Source organism: Capra hircus, chromosome 24 (assembly GCF_001704415.2).
Source record: "Capra hircus breed San Clemente chromosome 24, ASM170441v1, whole genome shotgun sequence".
In the NCBI taxonomy this organism is placed as follows: Eukaryota; Metazoa; Chordata; class Mammalia; order Artiodactyla; family Bovidae; genus Capra; species Capra hircus.
Genome location: NC_030831.1, coordinates 5,866,261 through 5,874,054, shown reverse-complemented (window position 1 = coordinate 5,874,054; position 7,794 = coordinate 5,866,261). Strand labels below are relative to the sequence as shown.

Below are 7,794 nucleotides of genomic sequence, written 5' to 3'. Positions count from 1 at the left end.
GTCCTTTACCTTTAAGGGTGATGAGAAAGGCAGCATTCCTGGTAAGGGTCCTGCAGAATCAACACATGCAATTGCTCTCAACTCCCCTGTGACTATTTATGAATGCCATTATTTTGTTATCTCATCACACCTGTAGATAACATAGATTATCTCTTTATGTCAAAATGTTTTCACGTCAAAAGAGGATGGCTGTTGTTCCAGCTGTCACATTCTGATAGCTAACAGCTCACTGTTATATCCTTGCCAAAGCCCTTTAGCCTGGCACAGTGTGAATCATTGTCAATGGCATTTAAAAATCTGTTGGAAAAAATATATATTTTGACTGTTCATCAAGTATTCCAATGAACTAAGATTATGTCTTGTCTTTGTGAATTCAATTATTAATTGATCAATCACTTTGCCCTAAAATAACTGATGGTTTAGGATTTTCTGTGCCTCCAAGGAAATTAAATGCAAATCTCTGTCAGTCATCTGTTCACAAAGGCTCCTTTAAGGAATCCACTGGAATACAAATGGAAGGCCCCGCAGCAATTTTGGTCTGCTGTAACTCACTCTCTCTTATTTTATTTTTTTCTTAATAACCCCTTCTTTAAGGTGCCTATTTGATTTGTCTCTGACTTTTCTCCCTTAAGAAGGAAATATGATTCCAAGGTAATATATCAAAGTACTTAACACTGATACAAATTAGAGTTCTGTCCTTTTTCTTTTTTACACAAGTTTCTAGTGGATGTAGGCTTTAAGAAGCCTGAGGACAGAATGAGCTTCGAAGTATCAGCTATTTGGGACTTCAAGAACAGAAGTGTTTCTCCCTTTGAGATTTTTCTTTTAAATCACAGGCAGAGAGAAACAGTCATTCTCTGAAAATCTTGAATGACCAGTTTTGGGACTTTTTTTCTCCCAGTACCCTCTGGTGCAGAAAAATCATTGAAAATGAATATTTTGACTGCAATACCTAAAATATAAAATATTTTAATTTTTGATATAGCTTACTCTACTGAATGAAACTATCTCCATCTTGGGCTTCCCAGGTGACTCAGTGGTAAAGAATCTGCCTGCCAATGCAGGAGATGCAGGAGACGTGGGTACAATCCCTGGGTTTGATCCCTGGGTTGGGAAAGATCCCATGGAGAAGGAAATGGCAACCCACTCCAGTATTCTTGCCTGGGAAATCCCATGGACAGAGGAGCCTGGCGGGCTACAAAGAGTCAACTCAGCACACAGCAAACATCTCCATACTAACATTATATTCTATACCATCCAGTTAGTTTTGGTACATGCATTGCTCCTTCTCTTTGTCATTGCAAAGGCAGATAGCAATGAAAAAAACTTCCTATTCATTTTTCATTCATTCATTCAAAATATTTACTTCACTCTCCCCAGATCAAACAAGGTACAGATTTCATTATTTTAATGAAAACACTCATCTCTGCTGCTTATGAACAGTCTCTTGGGGAAGACTCATTTACTGTTCAGCTCCGTGATTTCTGTGACTATTAGTGACAGCACCTCGGAGCCAGGAAATTTCTGACTCAGTGAAGAAATATTCAAACCCATATGACAGCAACACCTTTGCTATTAATAGATAGGCAAATCCTTTCATAAAGTCCAAATGAAAAAGTAATACACAAGGGCTCAAATATTTTGACAAATCATCACTCTTTTTTTAATCTCTGACCTACCTTGGACTCTTTTCCTCCTAAAACACCATGTAAGATTACCAAATATTACAGGCTCTACTCTAAACAGTGCTAATATCTTGTGAGTCATATTTCTCTGTGGATCCACGCAAAGTTAATGAACTCCCAAACTCCACTGTCTGTACCTCTTTGTCACTTTATTTAAACCTAGTGTCTGCTTACTCTCGTTTACTGTCGTTTCTCAAACTTGAGTCTCTTCTCATCACTCACTGACAAATACTTTTAATACTAATGTCTCCATTTTTCTTACTATCCAGTTACTTTTTCATTTCAAGAGATTTAACATTCATGCCCATGACACTTTTCACAGGTGTAGCCTCTCAATTCCTTGGTGTTTTCTATGACCTGTCCCTGACCTGAAAAGTATCCACATATGAACATGGTCCCTGGGGCTCAGGGAATTGTCCTGTGTGCCAGGGACTTTCTTTAGGCCTCGGGCCCCTGTCTACCCCTATCATCAGCAGAGAGATGGAAACCTTGATGACTAGTTCCACTCTGCCTCCCCTTTTTGCAGATGAAGATGGCTCCAAGGAGAGTAATGATCTGGTTTCAACTGGGTTAACCCACCCAGAGGCTCCATATAGTAGTGGAGCCACATCATCCAGCAATAATCCAGAATTTGTAGAGGATCTCTCCCAAGGTCAGCTGCTTCAGAATGAATCTTCAAATACAGCAGAAGGCAGTGAACAGAGGCATGAAGATGAGCAAAGAAGTAAACGAGGAGGTTGGTCCAAAGGAAGAAAGAGAAAGAAACCTCTTCGAGACAGCAATGCACCCAAATCCCCTCTTACAGGATATGTTGGATTCATGAATGAGTGTCGAGAACAGCTTCGAGCAAAGAGACCAGAAGTCCCATTTCCAGAAATTACAAGGATGTTAGGCAATGAATGGAGTAAACTTCCTCCGGAGGAAAAACAGCGCTACCTTGATGAGGCAGACAGAGATAAGGAGCGTTACATGAAGGAACTGGAGCAGTATCAGAAGACTGAGGCCTACAAGGTTTTCAGCAGGAAAACCCAGGACCGTCAGAAAGGCAAATCTCATAGACAAGATGCAGCCCGACAGGCCACTCATGATCATGAGAAAGAAGCAGAAGTAAAGGAACGGTCTGTTTTTGACATCCCTATATTTACAGAGGAATTCCTGAACCACAGCAAAGCTCGGGAGGCAGAGCTCCTTCTGCTTCGCAAATCCAACATGGAATTTGAGGAGAGGAACACAGCCCTGCAAAAGCACGTGGAGAGCATGCGCACAGCGGTGGAGAAACTGGAGGTGGACGTGATCCAGGAGCGCAACCGCAAAACCGTCTTACAGCAGCACTTGGAGACGCTGCGGCAGGTGCTGACCAGCAGCTTCGCCAGCATGCCCTTGCCTGGAAGTGGAGAGACACCTACAGTGGACACTATCGACTCCTATATGAACAGACTGCACAGTATTATTTTAGCTAATCCCCAAGACAATGAAAACTTCATAGCTACAGTTCGAGAAGTTGTGAACAGGCTTGATCGTTAGGGAATGGTGAGTGCTCACTGACTTGATTCGTACATGCCAGCACATCATCAAAACTAAGATGGCATTAGACTTTATTAATACTATTAAAATCCTGGAATGACATTGAATAAGTGAGTTGGAGGCTTAAGATTCCTGTTGCTTGGTTGCTGAATGTAGTAAATAGTGTTGGAAAACTGAATCAAGATAGTTTTTCCTCATGCATGCCTCCATGTGGCTTAATAGAAAGGGCATGATTTTTGTGGTTGGATCTCAATTCTAGCTTTGTCACTTATTAAGTTGTATTCTTAGGTATTAGTTTCCCATAGGGTTTTGAAGGTTAAGTGATAAATTTAAAGGAAATAACCCCCCAAAGAACATATTGGACAAAATAAGTATCACTTATTTGTTAAGCTTCCTTTTCTCTGTAAAGTAAATGATAATTTAACAATAAAAAAAAAAAAAAAGAACATGGTCCCTCTTTGGAATCCATAGATCTGGTAACACCTAGAAGTATTCCTAACAATCGATTCTCTGTGGGTAATCTATTCTCTCTCTATTTTAGGGGCTTCCCAGGTGACTCAGTGGTAAAGAATCCACCTGCCAAGCAGGAGATGCAGGTTCAATCCCTGGGTCAGGAAGATCCCTGGATCAGGAGGAGGAAATGACAAGCCACTCCACTATTCTTGCCTGGAGATTCCCATGGATAGAGTAGCCTGGCAGGCTACAGTCCATGGGACCAAAAAGTATCAGACATGACGTAGGGACTAAAAAGTAACCACCACCTTTATTTTCACAGTCTTTTATAATTATTAGACACAGGATTCCTGTTGCATAAACAAATTAGCACTTCTAGACCAATGACACTTTAATTTCTTTCCTTATTAGCCACTTTCTACTTTCACAGTCCTGGCCATCCAATTTCTTTTTTCAATCCAACATTGAATCAAATTCTATCAAGTTGCCTCTTTGTTTTCCTTCCACTATGATGCTTGGGTCAAAACCTTATAACTGCATTGAGTCTAGCTGCCTGATTTTCCCTGTCTACAGGGTTTCACCAAAGTGTTGCTGAAGAGATATCATAAAACCAGGCTGAATCTATCGACTATGAATCCATGGTTTCCAGCTCATCTTCACTCACAACAGATAATTAAAAAACTACATCACAGATAAAAGAGAGGGGTGGGTCAATTTTGGATCTTTCTTACTCAACATATAGCTTACCAACACGATACCTATATTTTCCCACCATCTTTCTGTTCTTGTTGTTTACGTATGTCTGTTCAGAATCTCTCCACCTGTCTTTTGAATAGAGTATTGCCTTAAAAGCTGTGAAGCGAGCATGGGTTTGAATCTTCACTCTGCTAATTGATGCCTAATTTTAATGGTATCTGTTCAATGGCTCTACTTTCTCACCTTTAATTAAAGATAAGTGATAAATATCATTGGTATTACCATTGTCACTGTTTCTGAAGGTTGGTGACTATTCCTCCTGGTGAAAACTAATACATTTCAAATATCTTTCTCTTCCCTAATTCTGTCTTCCCCAGATTAGTTTGACTACTATGATTGCTTTTCAGGTTAAGAGAAGGTGCTCTCTTTCCTATCAACCTTAGAGACAATTTCTGGCCTATTGATTAGTACAGCTGGCTACACTGACTTGTGCGGTTTTTTGAGACAGTTTTAAAACACACTCTCCCTCGAGCACTGAAAAACCTTTTCTCTAAGTCTTAACATGGCTTATAAAGCAAGTTCCCACTTGGGACAGTTTCAAATGGGTATTTATTCAAATAAAATATAAATGAGTGAAATCCTCTTTCAGAAAATTAGAGTTGAAAAAAGCAACTGGCAAAATCACTCTCATCATTTCAGATGAGATTATGTAGGGATTTAGTTTCTCATAATGAAACAGAGCAGGACCCTATTGTTCTTGTCCCCAATGTCCTCAGCCTGCCTTTTGCTGGCAGAAGAACTTTCGCCAAAGAATAAGTTGATTCAGAAAAGTGAGGAAATGAAGAAACAAAGGAAAACAGTCCAACAGGTCAATAATATTAGTTTGGTTATTAAACACAGTCAAGGACCTTTAGTTCCTCTTCAAGCGCTATAGGTGATATTCAGAGCCATATCCTGTGAGCTGCCTTATAGAACAGGCCACCGGGTAGAACAAGATAACCACATGATGACCAGACTGTCCTGACAACATAAGCTTGCCACAATTCTGAAAGCTGGCTTCCAAGAAATGGGAACAAACTTATTCTGGGACTGGAGATTAAGGGTACTTAATCAAAATGATGCTGGTCAGACCACTATGTGGCCAATTTCAAGGTTACTGTCAGAGCTGACTGTGCTGTTACTGCCCATAACCCCTTCCCTCTGTCTATAAAAGCTCTTGCCCCCTGAAGGTCAGTGGAAAAAAGTCGGCCTTTGGGCAGGAGTCTGCCTCCCTACCCGCTCTCACTGCCGGTCTCTGCGATAAAGCAAACATTCATTTCCACCAACCTTGCCTCTTCACTGAGTTCAGAGCTGGGAGCCACTGGACCCCACTTCCGGTTGCAGTTTTTTGGCTCTCACGTGGCTTCTCTGTGCTCTCGCGATATTGCGGTCTCCGGCATTCACAGACAGGACTGTGGCCCTGACAATACTATGAGATGGCTGGGAAGAGGCTTGCTGCTGGCTTCTCTGCTCTTGGCTCGCTGGCCTCGGGAGGGAGATTTGGGGGAACATTCGTAGCAGCGGCTGAAGCCATTTATTTCGAGGATCCTCCTGTTTCTCTCCTACTCAGCATTGACTGCCAGCTGACGTTTTTCCTTGAAAGAACGGAAAGATTCTTTTGGAAGCTCCAAGACTGAGTAAGTCTGCGGGTGTGCGCCCGGCTAACTTCTCTTTTGGGCACGAAGTGTTTTGACTTGTATTTGATGTTGAGGACATTTTGTGAGCACACAGTATCATTTGGGCATTTTGCCAACTGATTGTGATGTGTGTCTACTAGGGAGGACCATTTGTAAACACAGAGAGACACTGGGGCCTTTTGTCAACTGGTTGTGATGTGTGTCTACCATGGAGGACCATTTGTGAGCACGGAGAGGCATTGGGACGTTTTGCCAACTGGTTGTGATGTGTGTTTGATGTTGAGGACCCTTTGGGTGGGGAAGTATTGATTTGGGACTCTGTACTGGGTCATCCTCTTGGTAAATCTGGACAGTCTGTCTTCTGTGTGAGTGTATATTCCATTTGTGCGGTGGGTATCGTTGTATTTTGTAAAGTAGGAAACTCAGGATCATTTTATTAGAAAAATTTTAGCTGTGAGATTAATACCAAAGAAAAAGAAACTTTTTTTTTAAACAATATATGACAACAGTATTCTATACCGTTAACTTATTAGGGACAGGGCTTTAGCTGACAACAATGCTATTCTTTTAAAGCCAGTATCTTCTTCCCTCTTCTTTCTCATTCCATTTCTGTATAATCTTTTAATTGAAAACTACTTATATGAATAGGCTTCTATATCCATTTCAAGATATCTCAAACTATAGCTTGATTTACCTTCAAAAATCGACTTAATGATTACAAAATAGAAGTATCCTTGGAAAGAGGGAGAGGGAAAATGAAAAGTAGTCACATTGAGTTCCTGTACTTTCTCTGAAACCAATGTAAATGTTAATGATACCCCAGGACTTGCTCATTCATTCCACAGGCCAGTTTCCCTTGTGACATGCTAAATGCAGTTGTTCAGAGGGTCTGGTGACCTCTAGCAAGTAGACTAGCCTTCTCTTCTGATGGATCACCCATCCAAATGACTTATAAATATTTTCATATTATTTTGCTTCCAAAAAAGATACATCTTTCACATATCAGTTAGTGTCATACAACAATCGCCAACTGTTTTGGCACCAGAAAATGGTGACGTGGAAGATAATTTTTCCATGAACTGGAGGTGGGAGGGATTTGGGGACAATTCAAGTGCATCACATTTATTGTGCACTTTATTTCTATTACTATTACATCAGCTTTCCGTCAGATCATCAGACATCAGATCTCGGAGGTTGGGGACCCCTGGTATAATATATAGTAGTTAGTAAGCAGTTGGTGTTTTTTGAAGGACTTTGCAAATGTTAGCTAATTAAAGCCTCACAGTCAGCCTACATGGTAAGAACTATTAGTTTTCTTTTCATGCATAAGAAATTGGAACCCGAAAATGTTAATTAATGTCCCCAAGGGCCACACATCATTGGTACTGTCTCCAGAGCTGATAGCTAGTGCTCTTTTAGGCAGCTCTACCCAGAAATCACTAGAGTCACCTTAAGAGACCTGATATACCACATATGAGTGATGCTTTGTCATGTGGTATTTCAGGTATAGATTTTAATTTAAATGTCAGTGTCTCAACCTAAATAGATTGTGAAGTGTGGTTCAATCTATATTGACCCCCAGAATGTCATGTTTATAATTAATAATCACCGGAGATTCAGGCAAGTTTAATAGTGGGTTTTTGTAACTGTAGGTAGATTTTTATCATCTACCCTAGTTTTCAGTGGGCTAAGTGTTTACTTGAGGATGACATTCCCATATAGTACTTGGTAAACATGGATACAAGTGTTAAAAATATAAT

The 7,794-nt window shown here is 40.5% G+C and overlaps 1 pseudogene across 1 annotated transcript; it reads left to right on the top strand.

Annotated features, from left to right (window-relative positions):
• LOC102180814 lies at positions 2,092 to 3,594 on the top strand (annotated as a pseudogene). The gene has a single exon (XR_001917192.1). The product of XR_001917192.1 is annotated as a high mobility group protein 20A pseudogene (transcript).